This window comes from Muscardinus avellanarius (genome assembly GCF_963383645.1).
Source record: "Muscardinus avellanarius genome assembly, chromosome: 6".
Taxonomy (NCBI): Eukaryota; Metazoa; Chordata; class Mammalia; order Rodentia; family Gliridae; genus Muscardinus; species Muscardinus avellanarius.
The window spans coordinates 140,111,907-140,137,276 of NC_137791.1; the positions used below are offsets into that span (position 1 = coordinate 140,111,907).

The window sequence follows — 25,370 nt, forward strand, 5'->3', positions numbered from 1 at the left end:
CTACAGGATGGCTATGCACAGGAAAGCTCCTGATGTACCGACACGTGCAAGTCACACCGGTGGCCGAGTGGCATCTTCCTCACCTCGCTCAACATTTAGTTAGGAGCCTCGTGACTACCACTCCGTGAGTGGCCGTGTTCTCACTGTTCTCGTGCACTTCCACAATTACTGGTGAGTGTCTTTACTGACCACCTAGTATCGTCTGTATTTCTGTTCTCTAGCTTTCCAAAAGATTGCTTGTCTGTACTTTTTGTTTGATTTTAGGAGTTTGTTACACATGGTCTAATGCCACTTGTCTTTGTTCATCTCCTGTTGCTACAACAGAGCACTGGAGACTGGGCAATTCATAAACACTGGAAATTCAGCTGGTTCTGGAGGCTGGGCACGCTGAGATCAAGGCGTGGGCAGTGGGCTAGCCTTTGTGCTGCATCATCCTGGGCAGAAGGCAGACGAGCAAGAAGCCAGAGAGGGCTGCACTTGCTCCTCTTGGGCCCACTTCCATGACAGCGAGCCCAGCCTGCGATGACAGCATGGTTCACTGGTGAGCATGGAGCCTGTGTGATCTGCTGCCACAGGATAAGGGTTCACATACAGACGCCACTGCGGGCCTCCAGCGCCTGTGAGCACCTTATCCCTGAGTGTACCCGTCTCCACTTGGCAAAGAGTAAGTCACATTTATTAATCTCTTCTTGTAAGACTTGTGCTTCTAATTCCTGCTTAGAAACCCTATCCATCCTGAAGTTTCCTTTTCTTGTGAAATTTTACAGTTTGATTTTAGTTTTAGGTCTTTAATCTGCTTAGGAATTTACTTTTGTTTATTGTATGAGTGTAGATCTGATTTAGCCCTTGATGTATGTATGCCTGTCCACTCACATGCCTGACCGTGTCCTCTGCTTTTGTGGGTGGTTATATCAGAGTCTTTACGAAGCTGCTATTTCTAAGCTGTTGTGGCTCCAGATCTCCCACGCTAGTGCCATCTCCCTCATGCTCCTCCCTCTCTGTTCCTGAAAGCAATGCCTTTCTTTTTCCTTCCCAATGTGCTGAGCTGCTCTTGGCACTGGCCTGGGCAGGGGGCATAGCTTGGCCAGTGCTGGCCGGTCTCAGCCTGGACTGTGTTGCCTGGGGTTGCAGTGTGTCCAAGCCTGTCCACAGTTCTGATTGTCCACCTTTCCATCAGTCTCTGCGCTTCCTTAGGCCTTCATTCATGTTTTCAATGAAGTTGAATAAATAATAAAGTCCATGTAAAAGCCTTGTGCAACTTTGCTTGGTTTTCCTGGAGACACATTTCAGTTGAAATTTTTTTTTTTTTTTTTTTTTTTTTTTGGTGGTACTGGGGTTCCTGGAAGCCCTTCTATCTCCGGGCTACGCTCCCAGACCTCTTTTTACATTTTTTAAATTTGGAAACAGGGTCTCCTAAGCCAGCACGCGTGGCTGCCTTCAAACCTGCGCGATCCTCCTGTCTCTGCCTCCCAAGCGCAGGGATTACAAGTGTGCGCCACCACGCCCGGCAAAAATGTTGTCTTTTTAAAAACTATTTTGTACAGGTGGCACGAGCCCTTGGCATTTCTTGGAAGCTCCACATCCCATATTGACTGCAGTCATCAGGAAAGGCACCTTCTTAGGGAACATGCTGACCAATATCTTCCCCAACCTGGGACTGAAGAAGCAGCTCCACCCTCAACAGTCAAAGCCCTTAAGCCAGGGGATCAAGTCCTCCTCAAGTCGCTTCAACAAGAACATCTACAGTCTACCTCATATCTGGAAGGGCTCCAAGGGCCAGCAGCTGCTGGGCTCCTTCCCTTCCAGGCAAAGGCCAATAGTTGATGGGCTCCTGTCTTTCCCGGGACCCGCTCTCATGATTTGCCTTTTCTTTTAATAGCTCCTCATCTGTAAAAGTCTATTTGAACACGCATTACCAAGCTGTCCAGGGTAACCTCTGACTCCTGCTGCAGCCAGACTCCCACCTGCCCACTTCCAAAGGACTCGACCTCTCCCGGCCAAGGGGCCCCTACGACGCCCCCTGACAGCAGGAAGTAGCTTGGACTCGGTCTCCGCCCATTATCATCAAAAGGCCGGGATGATAGGTCGGGTCCCCCCCTCCCCCACTTGACCCCTCAGTGGGGACAGGAGGCAGAACCCTGGAAGCCGGAAATGGAGATATCTCAAGACTCCAGGTGTCACAAGACTCCAAACATTATGAGTCAAACTACAGAAGTCACGAGACTTCCGATGTCACAAGAAAATCGGCATGTCTATAATAAAACATCAGTGCTTCTGAACCACCACATGACACAGCTGGCCAATTGAGACTACGTGCAACTCTCCAAATGTATAGCTTGTTGGTCCCTTCCCCCATGGCCTGCTGACTCTCCAAGGGTGCCAGGTCCAAATAAAGCAGCAGCTTTGAAAAAGAAAAAGAAAAACTATATTGTGATTGGGCTCATATCTGTAATCCCAGTACTTGGGAGGCTGAGACAGGAGGATTACAGATAGGAGGATTCAAGGCCAGCCTCAGCAACTTAGCAAGACCCCTTTTATTTATTTATTTATTTTGCAGTACTGGGGATGGAACCAAGGGGCATTGTACATCCGAGCTACACCCCCAGTCCTATTTTTTAGTATTTATTTTGAAACAGGGTCTCACTGAGTTGCAAAGAGCCTCACTAAGTAGCTGAGGCTGTCTGTGAACCATGATCCTCAAACACTACATTTTATGTTTGCTTAAAGAATATTACTGACCTGGCATACTTATTTTGTAACCAGAAATATTGCTGACATTTCTTCTCATTTCTAATAATTTTTCAACTTTCAATATATCCACAAATAATGGTTTTCTTTCTTGCTTCCAAAACCCTCAGCATGTTTTCTGGTCTGACTGTTCTTGAAGGCCCTCTACACACTCCAAGTGAAGGCAGGAATGCAGATTGGGTACTTAAGAGCTTAGTCATTTGAGTGGATTTGCTGGGCATCTTGGTAGGTATTGTTTGACAAATTAAGCAAATTTCTTTCTATTTTTAGCTTGCTGGATATTTTCATTCATCAGAAATGGGTATTAAAGTCTATCAATGTTTCTGTTTTGATCTGTTGGTTTTCCTCTAGATTATTTTGTTTATGTGGCAACTCTTATATACATCTCAATTTTATTTATTTCTCTTTATTTATTTATTTTATTTTTTTGGTGGTACTGGGGGTGAGACCCAGAGGCTTTCTACCTCTGGGCTACACTTCCAGACCTATTTTTTTATATTTTATTTGGAAACAGGGTCTCACTAAGTTGCTGAGAGCCTCACTAAGTAGCTGAGGCTGGCCTTGAACCTGTGCGATCCTCCTGTCTCAGCCTCCCAAGTGCGGGGATTACAAGCGTGCGCCACCATGCCCGGTGTTATTTTTCATTTTTTATTAAAAAAATTTTTTTTGGTGGTACTGGGGTTTGTGGAAACCCTTCTACCTTCAGGCTACACTCCCAGACCTATTTTATATTTTTATTTGGAAACAGGGTCTCTTAAGCCACTGCCGCTGGCTTTGAACCTGCATGATCCTCCTGTCTCCGCCTCCCAAGCACGGGGATTACAAGCGTGTGCCACCATGCCTGGCCCCGATTTTTTAAGATTAATTTTGTATCCAGACATTTTGTTGAATTTGTTGATCAGTTCTATAAGCCTTTTGGTTGAGTTTGTTGAGTTTTCTAAATATAGTATCATGTCATCTGCAAATAGTGAAAGTTTGAGTTCTTTCCCTGTTTGTAATCATTTGATTTCCTTTTCTTGCCTTATTGTTCTGGCTAGAGTCTCAAGTACTACTTTGAAGAAAAGTGGTGATAATGAACATCCTTGTCTTGTTTCTGTTTTTAGGGGGAATTCTTGAAACTTTTCCCCATTTAATATGATGTTGGCTGTGGGCTTATTGTAGATTGCCTTTATGATGTTGAGATATGTTCCTTCTATTTGAATTATCTGCAGTGATTTTATCATAAATGGATGTTGGATTTTATCAAATACTTTTTCAGCATCTACTGAAATGATGATGTGATTTTTGTCTTTGGTTCTGTTTATATGATGAATTACATGGATTGATTTTCATATGTTGAACCAGCCTTGCATCCCTGGGATGAACCCTACCTGGTCGTGATGTATGATTTTCTTTATGTGGATTTGAATGTGTGTTGCTAGTATTTTGTTTAGCAGTTTTGCATCCAAATTCATCAAAGATATAGGCCTGTAGTTCTCCTTCCTTGAACTGTCATTATTTGGTTTTGGTATTAATGTAATGTTGGCTTCATAGAATGAATTTGGAAGAGTCCTGTTTTTTTATATTTAATGAAATAGATGGAGGAGTATTGGTAGTAGCTCTTCTATAAGGGTTTTATAAAATTCACTTGGGAAACCATCTGGTCCTGGGTTTTTCTTTGATGGTAGCCTCTTTATTGCTCTTTCAATCTCTTTGATTGTTATTGGTTGATTTAAATTTTCTATATCTTCCTGACTCAGTTTGGGAAGGTTGTATTTATCTAGAAAGTTGTCAATTTCCTTCAGATTTTCCATTTTCTTGGAGTATAGTTTTTCAAAGTAGTTTCTGATACTCCTCTGGATTTCTACACTGTCAGTAGTAATATTTCCTTCTTCATCTCTTATCTTCATAATTTGGGTTGATTCTCTTTTTTTAGTTAGGTTGGCTAGTGGTTTATCTATCTTGTTAATTTTTTCAAGAAACCAGCTTTTGGTTTTGTTGATTTTCTGTATTTTTTTTTAAATTTCTGCTCTGATTTTAATAATTTCCTGTCTTCTACTGGCTTTGGGATTAGATTGTTCCTGTTTTTCAAGGGCTTTGTGGTGTGTCATTAGGTTATTTATTTGATGATTTTCTGTTTTTCTTATGTGAACACTCAGTGCTATAAATTTTCCTCTTAATACTGCCTTCAAAGTATCCCAGAAGTTTTGATATGTTGTATCTTTATTTTTGTTTGTTTCTAGAAATTTCTTGATTTTGCCTCTTATGTCTTCTATGACCCATTCTTCATTCAGAAGTGTGGTGTTCAGTCTCCACACGTTTGTGTGATTTCTCTGGGTGTTCTTATAGTTGATTTCTAATTTCATTCTATTATGGTCTGAAAAGGGACAGGAAAGTATGTCACATTTTTTGAATTTTCTAGTACTCACTTTGTGGCCTAGGATGTGATCTATTTTGGAGAAGGTTCCATGAGCAGCTGAGAAAAATGTGAACTCTGCTGTAGTTGGGTAAAATATTCTATATGTGCCCTGTCCAACAGGTCCATTTGATTAATGGTGTTCTTTAGTTTTGAGGCATCTTTACTGACCTTTTGTCTAGAAGATCAATCTAATGTGTGAGAGGGGTGTTGAAGTCTCCCAGTATTAATGTATTGGGATTCATGTGTGACTTAATGTCACAGAGAGTTTGTTTTATGAAAGTAGCTGCACCTAAGTTTGGGGCATAGATGTTGATTATTGTTATTTCCTCTTGCTGGATTGTTCCTTGTACCAGTAAAAATGACCTTCTTTGTGTCTTCTAATAAGCTTGGGCTGGAAGTCTAACTTGTCTGATACCATAGTTGCTACTCCTGCTTGCCTTCGTGTTCTGTTGGCATGGATTACTTTGCTCCAGCCCTTTACCTTGAGTTTGTTACTATCTTTACTTGTAAGGTCTATTTCTTGCAAGCAGCAGATAGATGGGTTCTGCTTTTTAATCCATTTTGCCACTTTATGTCTTTTTATTGGGGAGTTGAGGCCATTTACATTCAGTGTTATTATTGGGAAATGATTTTTAATTCCTAACATTTTAAGATTTTATTTCTGTTTGAAATACTGTTTGTTCTTTCTTGCTTAGTTGTCTGTTGGTTGGAGATTCTTGTTTCTCTGGTTTTAGCATGTATTGCTTATTTCTTCTTTGCAGTTAATCTCTTTGAGTATTTTCTCTAGTGCTGGTTTTGAAGACATAAATTTCTTTAGCTTTTGGTTGTCATGGAAGCTTCTTATTTCCCTATCTAATTTGATAGATAGTTTTGCTGGGTAGGAAATTTTTGGCTGGAAGTTGTTTTCTTTCAGAGTTTGGAATATGTTACTCCAAGCCCTTCTGGCTCTCATGACTTGGTTTGGGAAGTCTGGAGTGATTCTAATTGGTTTGCCTCTGAATGTCACTTGGCCTTTTGTTTTTTTGCCTTTAAGATTCTCTCCAACTTCCGGGAAGATGGCGACCAAGAAAAGCAGCACTTATGAGTCCTGCTAACACTCAATCTCTATTGCCACAAAATCAGTGCTTTTCATAGCAAGGAAACACTATCAGCAGAGAAATAAAAAATGTAAACACAAGGGACAGAGAAAAAGAAGACTAGATGAACAACCAGAGTCCAGAAAAGAAACTAGCCCGCATTGCGGTGGTGGAGCCACACTGGCGCCATCTTCCCTCACAGCCCCAGGCTCCAGAGAAAGGTAAACAAGGAGCTAAAGTGAGCAGCTGCAGATCATTTGGGTGTAATTCAGCAGTTCTTTCAGCACAAAGAACGTCCAAAACTCCCAGTGGCCAAGCTCATCACGCCTTCCAGGGACTCAGAACGGAGCTCAAAACCAGAAAAGAAATACGCCAGCTTCAAGGCCGAGGGTGTGGCACAGTGCCATATTGCCAGCAGTGGCGGCGAATTCACCATGTCCGTGACAGCTCCAGATCAGTGCACACAATAACCGTAAGTGAAATAGTGGCCCCTACAGGAGAAATCCCAGCACTGCACCCCCAGGGACTTGCGCAGATTTGATAATCTCCCTGGGTCTGAGATTTTTCAGTCCAACCCATTGAAGGATTATCAGTGGCAGAGATACCACACCCTAGCTGCAGCTCCCTGTGGGAAAACGCCAAGCCCGGCACCTCCCATGGTCTTGCGTAGCCTTGATTAACTCCTTGGGTCTGAGACTTTGAGATATAACCCAGTAAAGGCGTAGTGGTGGCTGAGATTACAACAAACTTGAGATCCAGAGCATCCTAAGTGAAGTTGTGGTGATCCGGGGAAGAACCCAGAGAAGGCACAAACTTCCGAAATCATGGGAAAGAGGAACAACAATAGAGCAATGAATGCCCACAACCCTATAATGTCAGAACCTGATAACACAGAAATTCAGAGATCTCCAAAAGATCAAATCAGGAATATAACTATAGAAATAATACAGGACTCTCGAAAAGAATTTAGAGATAGTCTAAAAGAAATAAAGGATGCAATCATTGAAGTAAAGGCATCAATTCAAACTATAAACAATTGATTAGACCACATGGAGAATATAATCTCGCTCCTAGAAGATGATCACTCCAAAAACGAATACATAATTTATAACTTAGAAAAAAATATCAGACAGCAGGAATCTGACAATGAAGAAATATGGGCCCTTGCCAGGCATGGTGGCACACATTTGTAATCCCTATGCTTGGGAGGCTGAGACAGGAGGATCACACAGGTTCAAATCCAGTCTCAGCTACTTAGTGAGGCTCTCAGTAACTTAGTGAGACCCTGTTTCCAAATAAAATAGGTCTGGGAGTATAGCCTGGAGGTAGAAAGCCTCTGGGTTCCATCCCCAGTACCACCACCAAAAAAAAAAAAAAAAAAAAGAAAAAGAAAAAGAAAAAGAAATATGGGCCCATTTAAAGAGAGCTAACCTAAGAATAATTGGAATAGAGGAGGGAAAAGATGGTGAAACCAAAGGGATCAATAATCTCTTCAAAGAATAATAGCAAAAAAATTTCCAAACATAGAGCAAGAGGTCAATACACAGGTCCAGGAAACTTACAGAACTCCCTTGAGACAGGATCAGAGAAGAGGTTCCCCACACCACATAATTGTCAAAATGACCAATGTAGAAGCCAAGCAGAGAATCTTAAAGGCAACAAAAACAAAAGGCCAGTGACATTCAGAGGCAAACCAAGTAGAATCACTCCAGACTTCCCAAACCAAGTCATGAGAGCCAGAAGGGCTTGGAGTAACATATTTCAAACCTTGAAAGAAAACAACTTCCAGCCAAAAATTTTCTACCCAGCAAAACTTTCTATCAAATTAGATGGGGAAATAAGAAGCTTCCATGACAAACAGAAACTGAAGGAATTTATGACTTCAAAACCAGCACTAGAGAAAATACTCAAAGAGATTAACTACAAAGAAGAAATAGGTAATACACACCAGAACCAGAGAAACAAGATTTTCCATCCAGCTGACAACTAAGCAAAGAAGAATAAACAGCATTTCAAACAGAAATAAAATCCTAAAATGTTAGGAATTAAAAGTTATCTCTCAATAATCACACTGAATGTAAACAGCCTCAACTCCCCAATAAAAAGACATAAAGTGTCAAAATGGATTAAAACCCAGAATCCATCCATCTGCTGCTTACAGGAAACACACTTTACAAGTAAAGAGAGTAACAAACTCAAGGTAAAGGGCTGGAGCAAGGTAATTCATGTTAAGTAGCCATCCTAACAAATGTGAAGTTGTATTTCACTATAGTTTTATTGTATTTCCTTAATAATTAGTTATATTTTGATAATGATGAGTGATATTCATGTGTTTATTGGTCATATAAAAATCTTTGGAGAATCATCTATTTTAGTCTTTTACCTATTTCTAAATTGTATTGTTTGCTTTTATTGTCGATAATTTTTAGGATTTCTATTTGGAATATTAATATACCTTCTGATATAGCATTTGGAAATATTTTATCCCATTCTATCAGTAACTTTTAATTCTGTTTACATTGTCTTTAGATGTACAACCTTTTTCTATTTTTTATGAATTTTGTTTGTTTATTCTTTTGTTGCCTGTGCCTTTGGAATCATATCCAAGAAATCCCTGCCAATTTCAATGTTGTGAAGTTTTATGACCCAGGTTTTCTTCTAAAAGTTTATAGTCTTAAGGTTTACACTTAGATCTTTTATCTATTTTGAGTTAATATTTACATATGATGTTAGGTAAGGGTCCAATTTTATTCTTTTTCATGTAATTATTATTTTTCAACAATATTTAGTGAAAGATTATTATTTCCTTCACCAAATGTTCTTGAAAACCTTGTCAAAAATAACTGGACCATATATGGAAAATTTTATTTCTAGGCATTTTATTTCACTCCACTGATTTATATATCTGCCTTTATTGCAGTTTCGATTATTGTAGCTTTATAAGGTTTGAAATCAGAAAATGTACATCTTCTAGCTGTGTTCTTTTTCAAGATAGTTTTGGGTATTTAGATTTCATATTTCATGTTAGGATAGATTTTTTTCTGAAAAAAAAATGTATGATAGTTTCACCTTAAAAAAAAAAAAAAGATTCTCTCCACTTGGATGCCCCCCTACATGACTGTGTAGGGATTCTGAGCCAAGTCCATGGGCTCAGAGAAGACTTGAGCGATCAACCCTTGCCTGATGCAGAGGCTACGTGCTTCACAGATGGCAGCAGCTTCATCAGACAAGGCAAAAGGTACACAGGGGCAGCAGCAGAAACAGAAGCAGAGACTTTGTGGGCCACAGCTCTGCCAAAGGGCACCTCAGCTCAAAGGGCCAAACTAATAGCCCTAACAAAAGCTTTAGAGATGGAAAAAAACAAAAAGATCAATGTCTACATAGACCAATATGCCTTCGCCACCATACATGTGCATGGGGCCATCTACAGGGCGTGGGGGCTACTCACTGCAGAAGGAAAGACTATCAAAAACAAGAAATTTTAAACTTGCTGGCCGCCTTATGGAGCCCGGCTAAATTGGCGATCATTCATTGTTTTGGACACCAGAGGGCAGACAACCCCATTGTATGGGGAAACCAAAGGGCAGATGTAGCCACTAAAAGGCAGCTCTAAAAAACTCTGTAACGGTGATGGCACTGACGTTGCCTGACCCGGGCGCCCCTGCCCTGCCAGACTTGCCTGAACACAGCCCAGAAGACCTAAAACTAATACACAAGCTTCCAGTGGTTCAGAAGCCTAAAGTCTGGTGGTTGCCCGGAGACTGTAGAATAACCTTGCCCAGCGGTTAGCACAAGAATTCTCCTTCACCTGCATCGATCTGCCCACTTCGGAATCAGGAAGACAGAAGACTTGTTACACAAAGCTCACCTGAAGGTTCTTAACCTTAGGCTGCTAGTTGAAGAAATAGCCAGTAAATGCCCAAGCTGCAGACTCACAATGCAGATAATGGACCCAAGGAACAAGGAACCCGGCTGAGAGGCTCTAAGCCTGGAGCCCATTGGGAGATGGACTTCACCAAAATTAAGCCTGGCAAGTATGGATATAAATACCTTCTAGTCTTGATAGATACTTTTTCAGGATAGACCAAGGCCTTCCCTACCAAACATGAGACGGCCCAGATGGTGACAAAAAAATTACTAGAAGACATCTTCCCAAGGTATGGTATGCCTACACTCTTGAGCTCAGACAATGGACCAGTGTTACCTCTCAGGCCACACAAGAATTAGCCAGAATTTTGGGAGTAGATTGGAAATTAGATTATGCATACAGGCCCCAGAGTTCAGGATAGGTAGAACGTATGAACAGAACTCTAAAGGAGACCCTTACTAAATTAACCATAGTTACTGGCGGTGACTGGGTGGCTCTTCTCCCCTATGCCTTATATAGGGTTTGTAATACCCCTTATACACTAGGTTTGACTCCTCATGAAATTGTGTTTGGGAGACCACTCCCCATTTTGCCTAATAAAAGCCGAATTGATTGCTGAATTTGATAATCAACAACTTTTTGATTCTCTCAAAATAATAGCTCATGCCAGAAAAAATTTGTGGCTATGTCTTTTTTTTTTTTTTTTTTTTTTTGCGGGTCTGGGGATGGAACCCCAACCAATTTTTGACCTCCGAGCTACACCTCCAGCCATATTTTTTATTTTTTGTTTTGAGACAGGGTCTCACTAAGTTGCAGAGGGCCTCACTAAGTAGCTGAGGCTGTCAGTGAACCATGATCCTCTGGTCTCAGCCTCCCAAATGCAGGGATTACAAGCGTGCGCCACCACACCCAGCTTGTGGCTATGTCTTAAAGCTATATATGAAGCAGCTCCTCCTCCTACCCCTCACAATTATCGGCCAGGAGATTGGGTCTTTGTACGCAGAGCCACACTGGAAAGGACCCTACGTTGTGATCCTGACCACACCCACTGCAGTCAAAGTTGATGGGATTGCTGCCTGGGTTCATCATATCCACATTCGACCTGACGACCTACAGTGATGGCAGCTCGTCAAAGACCCGACCAATCCCCTAAAAATCCAGTTAACAAAAAGAAACCACTAGTAAATGCAGTACAGCTATTGGTTCTGCAGTCAGTCACAATACAAACCCCTAGAGATGTTTGATATCCAAGACCCATGATTGGGCCTTGTTACAAGAGAAAGGGGGAATGAACAACCTTGACAACTGTAAATTGTTAATATGACTTAGGCAGAACAAAATCTTTCTCCCTGTCTCTAAGCTATCAGCCAAGAGCTGCAGCCAGGATTGCCCTTGGTCAGCTAAGAATTGGCTGTTAGCCCAGCTGAATACTGACTGTTAAAGCCCAAACACCTGCACTTAAAAAGTTTAAGCTGATGTGGTCAGTATGGACCAATCCCCTTGCGCCAGACTGACCTTGCTCAGAAGTCACCCAATCATTTGCTATTAAGTAGTTCCCCAGCCCTACCCTAACCACCATAAAAGCTTTGTCTAGTCTCAGTACGGATTCGCTGTGTCAGTGAGGTCTGAGAGTCCGAGCTCAAGCTGGAGTAAAGGCTCTTTGCTTTTGCATAAGGTGCTGGTCTCCTGGTGGTTTTTGGGGACTCCTCGAACTGGGCGTTACACAAACAATGCATATAGTTAGAAAGTCCATTGTCCTAGGCTTCCCTTCTCCTGCGACACTTTGAGGACTTGCCTGTACATCCACTGACTTGCTGATGTCTCAGAGCTGAAGCTCAGCTGTTGCTCCCTTGTACGCCCAGGTCTACACACAGCCTCCCTTCTGCACTTCAAGAGCTGAGGATTTACACAGAGAGCTTGTATTTGGTGTCTACTTTGTTATCATTATAAATAATCCCCATAGGTGGGCTCTATAGTGCTTTCTGTCTATATTTCATTTCTTACACAATTCCCAGTTTCCTCAAAATTAACAACTGACGGGTTTGACTCTATGAATCTGTCAAGAAGTCACTCCAAGCTTTTTACCTAAGCAAAAGCATCCTTCATCGAGCTCAGAGATGCCAGGTAAACCAGGGGTCTTTGCTGATGCGCTCTCCAGGCCCTCTCTCTCTGGATTGGCCTCCCGGCCCCTGAGGTTGGCAGGGTATTTCACCTTCCCTCCTCTTGGGTCCCCGTACACAACGTCCCTGTGTCTGTTTCTGTGGCTCTCCCGCAGCCTGTCCTCCACCCAGACCACTTTCCTGCACTGGCCAGGAGACACACCCTGTCTGCCACCCCACTGGGGCTGGCTGCCTGGACCCTCACTTTTTCCTGCAGAGCCATGCAAGAAGGGTGTTATGTCAGGTCCTGCCTCTCTGCCTGCTAGCCTTCTCTACTCGTCACTGACATTTAGATGGGGGCAAATTATCCTCTCAGGTTTAGAGGACATCGCTGCTTTGACTAGCAGTGTTCAGTGCTACTGCTGTGAATTCTAGTGCCCCTTGACCCCATCCTTTGAATGCTAGCTTTGCTTTTCTCTTGATGTTGCAGTGTGTGTTTAATTCACTTCACTGGGCATTTGATGGAGCTTTTCAGTCTGGAAACTGTAGGCTTCAGTTCTGGGAAAACTTTGTTCTTTTATTTCCCTGATGATTCCCTGCTCTGCACTGTTGGACTCCTGTGATTGGAAGTTTGGTCCTCCAGGTCTCAACCCTTGTTTTTTTCCTTTCTCCTATTTTCCAAATGCTTTCCTTTTCCATGTTTAAATGTTGAAGGCCTGGTCCCTGGGTAGTGTGACAGGAAGATGGTGGAACCTGCAGGAGGCACAGCCTGGTGGGAGGTGCTGGGGTCACTGGGAGTGTGTCCTGGAGAGGGTGTGGGACCCTGGCTCCCTCCTGCCCTCTTCTGCTTCCCAGCCACGAAGTAAGGTTTTCTCCCTCTGTACTCCTGCTGTGATTGCTGCCTCCCCAAAGGCCCAAGCAGCGGTCCAGCTGCACATGCTGAAACCTAAAACTATGAGAAACCTAAAACTATGAGCCTAAATAGACCTTTTCTCTGAATATGTTGATTGTTTCAGGTATTTCATTATAGTGGTAGAAAACTAAATAATACAGAAAATTGGTAACAATAGTGGTGTGTGTGTGTGTGTGTGTGTGTGTGTGTGTGTGTGTGTGTGTGTTTACTATATACCTGATGATGTGGAGAGCCTTTGGAATTAGTTTGTGGGAGGAATTTAGAAAAGTTTTGAGGAGTGGACTAGAGAAAGCCTAGGGTGCTATAATCAGAGTTTAGTGGGCAGTTATCAAAGGCCCTTAGAAGACCAGAATACTGACAAGGACACAGATAGCAAAGACCGGGCTCATGAAGGTACAGAGGAGAATCAGGACCCTGCCAGGAATTGGATGGAAGGTTATTGTGTTACACCACAGCAAAGAATTTCCCTGCATTTTCCCATATCCTGAAACTTTGGGAGCTTAAAAGTGACAGGCTGCCAGGTGTTGTGGCGCACATTTGTAATCCCAGCGCTTGGGAGGCTGAGACAGGAGGATCGCACAGGTTCGAAGCCAGCCTCAGCTACTTAGTGAGGCTCTCAGCAACTTAGTGAGACCCTGTTTCCAAATAAAGTATAAAATGGGTCTGGGAGTATAGCCCGGAGGTAGAAAGCCTCTGGGTTCCACCCCCAGTACCACCACCAAAAAAAAAAAAAAAAAAAAAAAGTGACAGGCTAGTTTGGCAGAGGGAATTTCAAGGCAGCACAGCACTCTGACTGTGGCACAAGTATTACTGGATGCTCTCAGCTAAGCTGACAGTGAGAACCAGGAGCAAATTGTCCAAAACAGGAGTGCATTCGAGGGAGGTATGGTCATTGAACCATAAAAATGCTTCTAGAGCCCTGTACTGGGATGGGAGGAGGAATGTTCAGCGGACCTAAGGGGTCTGCAAGCCTACCCCACTCATAACTGGCTGGAAGGTGGGAAATGTGTTTGTGAGGAGCCCCAGAGTGCCCTGCTTGGTCCCAAACCACCTGGGGATTTGTTTGCTGTGTTTAGCAGTGGAGGCACTCAGGAGCCCCTGCAGTCCCTGCACGGCACTGGGTTTGCAGACAGGTGGAACACAGGGTTGAGTGTTGGAGGCTTCCACTGTGATCTCAAAGGCAAGAATGGGGGTCCAGGTAGTGTACAGCAGGACCAGTCCCTGCAGGCAGCGCCTGAGGAGCAATGCTGGAGCTCTGATAGTAGAGACTCAGGGCCAGAGGACCAAGGGCACAAAAGACCTGTGGAGGGAAATGTTAGGCAAGGTCCAGAGCCAGCCTGAGAGAGAGGCCATGTGGGCTTCAGCTGCAAAACCTGTGGGATCCGACCCCGCCCTGTGTGCCGCAGGTGCTGGTCATGCAGCTGTGTGGTTTCCATCTTGCCTTGGTCTGACCCTAACTTTTCTACTTTCCCGTTCCTTTCCTTTGGAATGAAGATGCTTGTCCTGTGTCTATCCCACTGTTTCACGAAAGTACATAACTGTCTTGTTTTGACTTTTACAGGGATTCATAGCTGAGTTTGCTTTGCGTCTCAGAAGAGACTTTGAAGTTGGACTTCTGAGCAGTGCTGGAACAGCTCAGACTTTGGGGACTCTTGGAGATGAACGCATTGGATTTTGCAATGTGAGAGAGACATTATGGGATCCAGGGAAGAATGTAAAGTTTGGATCTTTTTTTTTCTTTTTCTTTTTTCCAGTACTGGGGATGGAACCCAGGGACATTCTACCTCCAAGCTCCACCCCCAGCCCCATTTTTTTCTTTATTTTGAAACAAGGTCTCACTGAGTTACAAAGAGCCTCACTAAGTGGCTGAGGCTGTCTGTGAACCGCAGTCCCCCTGTCTCAGCCTCCCAAATGCTGAGATTACAAGTGTGCACCACCATACCCAGCTTAAAGTTTGGATCTTGAACGTTCCCCAAAGCCCATGTGCTAAATAAAGGTGTAGAGCCAGGTATGGTGCTGCGTGCTTGTAATTCCAGCGCTTGGGAGGCTGAGACAGGAGGATCATAGGTTTGCAGCCAGCCTCAGCTACTTAGTGAGGCTCTTTGCAACTGAGACCCTGTCCCCCCCCCCCCCCGTGAAGACATTTATTTACTGGGGTGGGGCATGGGCTCAGTCCTTCTTAGCAGCCGCTTTCCTCATGGCAGCCAAGTTGAAGCTCAGCTCCTACCGTTTCCTCTTAGTGCAGATGTGCATGCTAACTCTTTTCTTGATGAACTTGAGGGCCTGCTTCTCCTTGGAGACCTTGAGCAGCTCCATGGCGTGGCGCTCGTAGGGGCAAAGCCACACGCCTCGCGGATCATGTCCCAGACGAACTTGGTGTGCTTGGTGAGGTGCCCGCGGCCGTGGCTGTGCCTTGGCTCACTCACGTTCTTGGTCACTTTGTGGCCCTTGTTAAGGCCCACGGCCATGGAGTAGCGCAGAGCCATGGCTGCTGCTTGTCAATGGCTGCTGGGTGGAAGGCGAGACCCCGTTTCAAAATAAAGAATAAAAAATAGGGCTGGGAGTATATCTAGGAGGTAGAATGTCCCTGGTTTAATTCCCAGTAACACACACACACACACACACACACAAGGTGTAGTTCCCAAGGAGGTGATATTGAGGTGGTAGAACCTTTAAGAAGTGGGGCCTAGCTGGGCGTGGTGGTGCACACTTGTAATCTCAGCATTTGGGAGGCTGAGACAGGAGGATCGTGGTTCACAGACAGCCTCAGCTATTTAGTGAGGCCCTCTGCAACTTAATGAGACCCTGTTTCAAAATAAAGAATAAAAAAAATAGGGCTGGGGGTGTAGCTTGGAAGTAGAATGCCTCTGCGTTCCATCCCCAATACCGCAAAAAAAAAAAAAAAAAAAAAAAAAAAAAAAAAAAAAAAAAAAAAAAAAAAAAGTGGGGCCTAGTCAGAGGTCTTCTGTTTACTGGGGCCATACCCTTGAGGGGATTATGAGATCCCAGCCCCCACCCACTCTCTTGCTTTCCAGACACAAGTTGGTGGTCTTCTCTGCCATGTGGTCTTGCCACAAGCCCAAAGCAAAGGGCCAACTAATCGTAGACTGAAACCTCCAAAACTGTGAGCCCAAATTAATCATCTATCTCTTTATAAGTTGATTATTTTATCTCTTTATTATAGTAGTAGAAAGTTGCTTAACACATTAGGATATTTCCACAGCTTCATATTCTAATTCTTTTGTTAATTTAAAAAAAATCCCGGGTGTGGGGACTGAATCCAGGGCCAGGTACATGCTAGGAAACTGCTCTACAACCAAGCTACATCCTGAGCTCTTTTTAAAATTTTATTTTGAGACAGGGTCTTGTTAAGTTGCCCAGGTTGGCCTTGAATTTGTGATCCTCCTGCCTCAGTCTTTTGAGAAGCTGGGTATGTAAGCATGTACCACTATGCCCAGCTATATTTTTAACTAACAACAAATTTGTTCTTTTACTCTAATTTTTTTTTTTTTGGTGGATCTGGGGATGGAACCCAGAGGCATTCGACCTCCGAGCTACACCTCCAGCCCTATTTTTTATTCTTTATTTTGAAACAGGGTCTCACTGAGTTGTGGAGGGCCTCACTAAGTAGCTGAGGCTGTCCGCAAACCGCGATCCTCCTGTCTCAGCCTCCCGAGTCCTGGGATCACAAGCGTGCCCACCACGCCCGGCTTCTCTAAATGATCCTATTATATGAACAAGGCATCTCCCCCTTTTGATGTCTCTGAGGATATTACAGTTTTCTGAAAGTTTCTTGTTTTCTCTTCAGTTTTTTAGTCTCTTCCAAGTTCCTTTTGTTTTTTTCCCCCATTTCTGCCTGGATGTCAGTTTATAACTGAGAGTGGAGCCCTAAGGGGAGCAGAGCTTGCAATGCCTGCTCACCAAGGCTTTCCTCTGAGTGCGGGGCAGAAAGCCCTCTATTCTTTTGGGGTTCTTTTATCTTAAGGAGGGTAACTATAGATGTGTTGTTGGACTTAGTGATTCTTAACTTTATGACTGTACAAAACCAATACTCCTTCAGTAAAAACCACATTTTGGATTTGATCTTTCCCAGGCTAGTGACTTGTGGTATGATTCTCTTGTCAAACTGGGTCATGGCAATAGCTACAGCTCTGTTGGTCCTACAATCACAAGGTGAAGGACCCAACACCCTGCAGCATGCGGTGCTGTGCACCTGAGTTCTGTAGGCATGTGTATCAGAAATTATTAAACACTCTTTTCAGGGTGTGGACCCATCACCAACTGAGGACAACCTGTATATAATATCTTCCAAGCAGGACACTGTTAAGAAAGACAGACGTCGCCATGGTTGCAGTGGCGACTGTGGCCGCAGCAATGAAAGCTGGCAGCAGTCAAATAGGACATGCATTCCTCTGAGAAACCAAGGACATCAGATTTTGGTTTAATATCTGATTGGAACAACATATAGAGACATTTATAGCCATAACTTCCTACTTAAAATATAAGAGAGAAGAGACAGACCTAGATGGTGGAGATGGCGGTGGTAGTGGTGGCAGCCAGTATTTGGGAGAGGTAGATAAATCCAATCCAACCCGCCTTTAACTGTTGGAGAAATCTCCCTCCAAAAAGACTGCTCCTGCCTCACATGCTCAGGAATTCTGGACAACATACTATGTAAGAAAAATGCTTGGGAGGAGGGCCAAGATGGTGGCAGCAGCAGCAGCCAGTATCAGGGAGAGGCAGGTAAATTCATTCTAATCCACCCTGAACTTTTGAGGAAATCTCCCTGAAAGTAGACTGCACCTGCCCCACATGCTCAGGAACTCTGGACAACATACTATGTAAGAAAAATGTCTGGGGCAAGTCGGAGGGAGCTCCGCCCGGATTGCTGGGCCGGCTCACTATGCCAGTCTTCTGGGAGACCTCAGTTCATGGCTGCCACTCTCATCTGTGTTGCACTTGGGGATAGGGTGTGCTTGGAGCAGCGGATCCCACTCTCCACGGTGAGGCTGCGAGCCTCCGCTTTCAGTGGGCCATTGCTTCTAGGGAATTGGGCTCCCAGCTTCTGCAAATGACATGTGCAATTTTCTCCTACTTAAAGAAAAAAAAATATATATATGGAAAAATGGGAACCTCTATAAATGTCCTGCCCACAGTAGCAGGGACCAGAGCCTGCCACGGGGCGAGGCCAAGTCGAGCCAGTGAGGCCGGGTCTGGCACCAGCGAGGCTGGGCCTAAAGCCTGTTGTGCAGCAGGCCTGGAACTGGGAGACTCGTCCACAGCAAAGGGCCAGCAGGTTTCTTCAGCTGTGTGGCCAGGAAGCACTAGAAGCAGCCACTGCCTCACCTAATCTCTCAGAAGATTTCCAGATCAAAAAAATTGGAAGCTGGGCACTGGTGGCACATGCTTGTAATCCCTGTGCTTGGGAGGTGGAGACAGGAGGATCATGCAGGTTCGAAGCCAGCATGGTTGGTGCAACCACTTTGGAGGACAGTATAGAAGATCCTCAGAAGAAGGAAAACAAACTTACCATATGACCCAGCATTACCACCTCTGGGTATCTACCAAAAAGAATAACCAAAATACCAAACTAATGCTTGAACAAACATATTCATAGCTGCACAGTTCACCATTGCCAAACTGTGGGACCAGTCAAAATGTCCTTCAATGGATGAGTGGATTTCAAAACTACAGGATATGTACACAATGGAATTTTGTCCAGCCATAAGGGAGAACAAAACTATGGCATTTACAGTGAAATGTCACAAAAAATAAGAAATCAGTTGCTTTTCTTAGTGTGCAAAATATTAGGGAGAAATGGGTAACAGGAGGAACCTAGATGAAGGAGGGGGGACCCTATAGAGGAGCAATAAAGGCGACATATCTGAGGTGATAAGAGGGAGGATAAGGGGAACTCTTTAAAGCACATGATGGTGGTGTATTCATTTCGAGTCACCCCCCCATGCCATTTTGGCATGGGGCTGTATTTCTATTTTCTGTATTTCTATCTTTCTAATAAACTTCTTTAAATCTTCAAAAAAAAATAAAGCACATGATGTGCTTAAACATATTAAAATCAATCAGGAAGCCAAGCATGGGTAGGATGGAGGGTGAAGGAAGGGGTTAGAGATTAGGTAGGGACTGATTGGGTGATGTGTGCATGTATATCTCCACAAGTTTTTTTTTTTTAATCTCATTGAGATGTATGACTACAATGCATGAATAAAAATTTATAAAAAAAAAACAAACAAAGAGGTTCTACCAAAGTGACTTTAGGATACCAGAAGTTTCAAGCCAGGGCAGAGGCTTCCCTGGGGGTCTCCACCACTAGGGACTCACCTTGCTGTCTACAAGCTGGCCTCCTGGACCACTGCAGGACCAGCATGGGCCTGCCAGCTCCTGCTGTCAGCTCTGCGGGTACCCTGGCCTTCAGTGTCCCAATCCAGCCTCTCTCCTGGTTGGTGGAGGAGGGACTCTGTGCAGGGAGGTAGGTGGGCTCTGGGCTCAGTCCTCCTTTTGTGGCTTCCCAGTCTGCGACAGACTGGCTCAATCAGGATGGCCGCTGAGTCCTTTCGCAACCGAATTATCTCAGAAAGGTGGACAAAGGTTAAGGTGGTAGTGAAACGGGGGTTTCTTGAGAGAAAACCCCGGCGAGTTCTTGTCTACGGAGAGCGAAGAATGACACCCGCAGACCTCAGGAAGGGGAGTAAAAGGTTTATTGGAAGCAGCAGGGAATGGGGCAAGGGTGGCTGAACACCCCCAAAGGGGCTGGAACTCTGGATCCAGCAGCTGCCTTCAGGACAATACTTGAGAGTAGCCCAAGCCGAATTGCCTTCAGGTGCAGGCTGCTTTCTTCCAGAGTCCACGCGATCTGCCAGAAGGGAATAGAGAAAAGTGGCCGAACACCCCATAGGGGCGGTCGGAACTCCGGGGTCCAGTAGCTGCCTTCAGGGTCACTACCCGAGTGTCGCCCGAGCCAAGTGCCCATCAGTTGCAAACTACTTTCTCCCAGAGTCCACGCGATCTGCCAGAAAAGAGGTGCAGGTCACCCCTAGGGGCCTGGTCAGCCATGATGTCCAGCAGAGGCCTTCAGGTCACTACTCGAGAGTCGCCCGAGCCATGTGCCCTCAGATGCACTCTGCCTTCTCTCAGGGCCAACACGACCTGCGAGAGAGAGAACAGCTCCCCAAAAGGGGAGGGGGTCCCGAGCGGGAAAGTCCCCGTTTTTGCCATCTGACTGGCTGATGCCTGACTGCTTGCAAGTTCGTTTTTGGTTAGGGTGACTTTTGGGATTCCAAGGAGAATTTGCATAGGGCATTTGTAAGTTCTTTGAAGGGTCTCCTTTCAGGAATGCCAGACTTGCTCTGGTGGGTTTGTTGATTAGGAAACTCAGGATGGCTTTGTGAAGCTCTGGCCTTCTTATCTCCTGAGCCTTTGGAATTTCAGGCATTTGTTGCCCCCCAGGAAACTCAGGAAATTAACTTTTTCTACCAAGGCCTTTTCCCTATCTGCTTATTTCCTTTCTATCTCCTCAGTAGTTCTGCAGCCACTTATCTGCAGCGATTCTTTCCTTTTTATGAAATAAATTCCTTTAAGTTCCTATTCACGGTGCTCCGGGAAAGAATCTGACATGGACAAAAGCCTCTTGAGCAATTGACCACTTTATTCTAGACACAAGATTTTTTATATTTCCCTATTTCCCCGTGATTCCTTAGTAGAAAAGTGCAAACACCCAAAATACAATAGTGAGATATACATGTAAATCACCAACCCTGAACTAGACAAAAGTAAGGCCTGTGACATCACAGGTCTTTGTGTTTGAAATCAATTCCACAACCCTGCAGGTGGGTCTTGTGCTTTGAGTCAGCCCCTTTGGCCTTGCAGCTGCAGAGGCTTTTAGTGGGCAAATTCCAGAAGAACAAAGTCACACCCCAAATCACTTGAAGAATCCAGTTTTTAAGAGTTTTCTTTAACCCTTTCGGAACTTTTATTCCTAGGGCTTATCTTTAACCCTTTTGGAACTTTTATTCCTAGGGCTTAGTCCAATGTCCTTCTCTATCTAGCAACCTCCTTTGAGCTGAATGGGGGACAAAGTCCGAGATTCCAGCTTTCATACATGTAGTTGGTGTAGGGAAATCCGTGTACATTTATGATGATTTAGAGGATTTCGATGAATATCTGCTGGATTTTGTCTGCAATACCATCTGCTGTCTGAACGCTTCACCCTATTAAACACTTAAGATATATTTTAGTAGACAGGGCCCAAAAAACAACATGAAGTTTTTATGTCTTTTGTTCTGTCATTGCTATTTTAACCAGGTGGTGTCGCCCTGTCTCCAGGCAGCGCTATCACTAGGTGCAAAGGTCAAGATTCCTTCTAGCCCTTGGCTCTATTGTAATGATTATAATGAAGGTCAAAGATAGGGAGGAATTCTGCATTTGTAATTGCTGTAGCAGGAATGCTTCCACAGTATCTGAATTCTGACTAGATTTTATTACCATTTGAGCAAAGCCAAGGGCGTTTAGAGGCTTAGACAAATTACTAGATAATTTTACATGGACGCAGTTTCTCCCACAGTCCTAATTCTTTGGATCCTGTTTTACATCATTGGAGCTAAATCTAAGAGCAGGGAGTATCTGCCAGAGATGACGCCTCCTTCCTCAGGGCGTGGCCTCCTTGGACCTTGCCAAGCTCCTATATGCCGAGGGCGGGCCGTGGCACCAGTCCACCTTTGTCATCCCATCTGTGGACTCCTGCTCTTCTGGAGCTTATTGGGGAGATGGCTAACTCTGGAAGCATCTCGTCTTGAGAGCTGCTGAGACCACCAGGGCCAGGCAGAGGGCACAGGCTGTCTAAGGTCCTCATCTCTGTCATGGTTGGCTGTGCTGAGGCTGTGGTGGATGCCAGAGACCCACAGTAGACTCTCAGCTTTGATGAATCTATACCAGCATCAGGCTCTGAAGAGGACGAGGGGAACCCTTTCTCATGAAGGGAACCCCATTATCTGAGGTTTGGGTGGTAGGGCTCATACTTCCTTTCTGGAGACACCAGCATCTACCAGAGGCCCATGCAGAGCCCTAGCTGAAGGTGATGCTTAGCAAGACTAAAGTGACCCTTCTGTCTGCAACATGAACCACTGTCCAGGCTTGCATGGACAATCAAAGAAAGAATTAGCAGTGGCGCTGTTGAATGTGGCTGATAGGAGCCAGGAGGAATAGGGAGAATATGCCTGGAGAAGAATTTTGCAGGAGCTTCACTACATGCTCAGATAGAATGGAGGTGGTGTCTAAGTGTGTGTGTTTGTGATATAGTATGTGTGTGTGTATATATTTGGGATGGAGATGGTTTGTGTGCCTCTATGTGTGAAAGGCCTTGCTCAGTTGCTGAGGCTGTCTGAGAACATGAAATCCTCTTGTCTTAGTCTCCCAAGTACTGGGATTATAGTTGTGTACCACTGCACCCTGCAAAACCCTGCAATGGAACCCTTTATCCATGAAGGGAATCCCATTATCTGAGGTTTGGGTGGTAAGAATGACACCCTTTTTCTGGAGACACCAGCCTCCATGGGAAGCCTGGCAAAGACAAGTCTTTTTTAAAAAAAAATGGTGTTTGAAAACTGGATCTCAACCAGGCATGTTGGCACAGGCTTGTAATCCCAGCATTCAGGAGACTGAGACAGGAGGATCACAGTTCGCTGACTGCCTCAGCTACTTAGTGAGGTACTCCATAACTTAGTGAGACCCTATTTCAAAAAAAGAATAAAAAATAGGGCAGGGAGTGTCGCTTGGAGGTCGAACGCCCCTGGGTTTCATCCCCAGACCCGCAAAAAAAAAAAAAAAAAAAAAAGAGAGAAAAGAAAAAGAAAAAAATGAAAACTAGATCTCCACATTAAAAAAAAAAAAAATGGAAAAATTTTCGAGACTTCCGGGAAGATGGCGACCGAGAAAAGCGGGGCTTAAGAGCCCTGCTAACAACTAATCTCCATTACCACAAAATCAGCGCCTTTCATAGCCAGAAAACACGATCACCAGAGAAACAAAAAAATCACCAGGCTCCAGAGAGAAAGCGGACTGAGAACAGAGCTCAGAGCCACAGAGGAGATACACTGGCCTCACGCCCGAGGCCGCGGCAGCAGCGCCATACTGCCGGCGGCAGCGGCGACTTCACCGGACGGCTACAGCAAGCCGAGGTGAGCCGTGCGGAACAGCCAGGCGGGATTTCTCGCCGCAGGTAAAATCTAAAGCTCCCAGTGGCTGAGCTCAGCACACGCTGCAGGGATTCAGAGTGGAAATCAAAACCAAGAAGAAATACGCCAGCCTCACAGCCGAGGGCGTAGCAGCGGCGCCATATTGCCACCGGCGGCAGCAGCAGAGAATTCACCGAATCCAGTACAGCTACATCTGCGTACTCAAGAACAGTGAGTCAAATTGCGGGCCACAGAGGAGAAATCCCAGTACTGTACTCCCTGGGACTTGACCCAGTGGGGGAGGGGCGGTGGCAGAGATATCACACCATAGGAGAACGTGCAACCTGGCACCCCCCACAGTCTAAAGCAGCCTCTATCGACTCTCTGGGTCAGAGACTCTGTGATACAACCCAGTAAAGGAGTAGTTGGGTCTGAGATACTACTGACTCAAGATCCAGAACACCTTAAGTGAAGTCATAGTGACCCGAGGGAAGAACCCAGAGAAGGCACAAACTTCCGAAATCATGGGAAAGAGGAATAATACTGGAGCAATGAATGCCCACAACCCCACAACATCAGAACCCGATAAAACAGAAAATCAGAGATTTCTAGAAGATCAAATCAGGAAAATAACTGTAGAAATAATAGAGGTGCTTCAAAAAGAACTCAGAGAGAGCCAAAAAGAGATAAAGGATGCAATTAATGAAGTAAAGGCCTCAATTCAAAGCACAAACAACCGATTAGACCACATGGAGAACAGAATCTCGCTCTTAGAAGATGATAATTCCAAAAATGAACACATAGTTTCTAATCTAGGAAAAAATATCCGACAGCAGGAATCTGATATTGAATAAATATGGGCCCATTTTAAGAGAGATAACCTAAGAATAATTGGAATAGAGGAGGGAAAAGAAAGTGAAACCAAAGGGATCAACAATCTCTTCAAGGAAGTAATAGCAGAAAATTTTCCAAACATAGAGCAAGAGGTCGATACACAGGTCCAGGAAACTTATAGAACTCCCTTTAGACAGGATCGGAGAAGAGGATCCCCACGCCACATAATTGTCAAAATGACCAATGTGGAAGCCAAGCAGAGAATCTTAAAGGCAACAAAAACAAAGGGCCAAGTGACATTCAGAGGCAAACCAATTAGAATCACTCCAGACTTCCCAAACCAAGTCATGAGAGCCAGAAGGGCTTGGAGTAACATATTCCAAACTCTGAAAGAAAACAACTTCCAGCCAAAAATTTCCTACCCAGCAAAACTTTCTATCAAATTAGATGGAGAAATAAGAAGCTTCCATGACAAACAGAAACTGAAGGAATTTATGTCTTCAAAACCAGCACTAGAGAAAATACTCAAAGAGATTAACTACAAAGAAGAAATAGGTAACACACACCAGAACCAGAGAAACAAGAGTTTCCATCCAACAGACAACTAAGATTGGTTATATGTGGAGATTCATTATTTATGTTAGTCTTTTACCTATCTCTAAATGGTATTGTTTGCCTTTATTGTTGTTAATTTTTAGGATTTCTAGTTGGAATATTAATATACCTTCAGATATAGCATTTGGAAATATTTTATCCCATTCTATTAGTAACTGTTAACTCTGTTTACATTGTCTTTGGATATACAATTTTTTTTTATTTTTTAGGGAGTTTGTATACTCTTCTGTTGCCTGTGCCATTGAAATCATATCCAAGAAATCACTGCCAATTTCAGTGTTGTGAGGTTTTATGACCCAGATTTTCTCCTAAAAGTTTATAGTCTTAAGATTTATATTTAGGTCTTTTATCTATTTTGAGTTAATATTTGTATATGGGATTAGGTAAGGGTCCAACTTTATTCTTTTCCATGTAATTATTATGTTCCAACAATATTTAGTTAAAAGATTATTATTTCCACCACCAAATGTTCGTGGAAACCTTGTCAAAAATAACTTGACAATATAAGGAAGAATTTAGCTCTAGGCTTTTATTTAACTCCAATGGTTTATATATCTGCCTTTAGAATAGTACTACACTGTTTCAATTATTGTAGCTTTATATGGTTTGAAATCAGAAAATATATATCTTCT

At 44.0% G+C, this 25,370-nt stretch overlaps 1 pseudogene across 1 annotated transcript; it reads right to left on the reverse strand.

The window, feature by feature from the left end:
• Nucleotides 1–15,271: 15,271 nt before the first annotated feature.
• Nucleotides 15,272–15,588, reverse strand: LOC308264623 (large ribosomal subunit protein eL36-like; annotated as a pseudogene). The gene has a single exon. The product of its transcript is annotated as a large ribosomal subunit protein eL36-like (transcript).
• Nucleotides 15,589–25,370: the final 9,782 nt, after the last annotated feature.